The sequence below is a fragment of the Frankliniella occidentalis genome, unplaced genomic scaffold (assembly GCF_000697945.3).
Source record: "Frankliniella occidentalis isolate FOCC.00 unplaced genomic scaffold, Focc_3.1 Scaffold16, whole genome shotgun sequence".
NCBI classification, from domain to species: Eukaryota; Metazoa; Arthropoda; class Insecta; order Thysanoptera; family Thripidae; genus Frankliniella; species Frankliniella occidentalis.
The window spans coordinates 59,354-60,122 of NW_026267146.1; positions in this window are offsets into that span (position 1 = coordinate 59,354).

Sequence of the window (769 nt, forward strand, 5' to 3'; positions counted from 1 at the left end):
TATTTATTATGGGCCCCTAGGGGGTAACTCGTGAAAGTAGAGCCTTCTGGCCGAAAAATTCGTCCGTTTTGCTTTATCTTGTACCGTTTGGGTGCTAGGGGGCATCACTGGACAAAAATGTGGTCAAAATGACCAAATGGTCTATTAAACCGTAGAAAAGGCTTTATATCAAAAAATTGTGTATACACTCTTATTCACTCGTCTCGGGTGTCAGCGCCGCAGGCCTAGCTATATGTGCGCCAGGCGCGTCGCAGCGTAACAGTGTTACGTGAGATGTCGCGAAGCCTGTTACGCGAGACGTGGTCTGGCGTACATATAGCTAGTTATGATATACAGCGACCCTAAAACTCTCAGATCGCTCTATCAATTCTTTCTCGAGTTATCGTGCGGACAGACATACAGACAAACAAACAAACAGAATGAAACGTTTCCGGTCAGTGGAGTTACGGGCTTCGCTAATCGCTCAGCCAATAATTTGCTGATTTTCGTTGGTTTTTGATTTTAACCATAGCTTTCCGTAACATGAACTAGCTATACGTACGCCAGACCACGTCTCGCGTCGTAACAGGCTTCGCGATGTATACACTCCCATTCACTCGTCTCGGGTGTCTGCGCCGCAGGCCTAGCTATATGTGCGCCAGGCGCGTCGCAGCGTAACAGTGTTTCGTGAGATATCGCGAAGCCTGTTACGCGAGACGTGGTCTGGCGTACATATAGCTAGTAATGATTGGCTGAGCGATTAGCGAAGCCCATAACTCCACTGACTGGA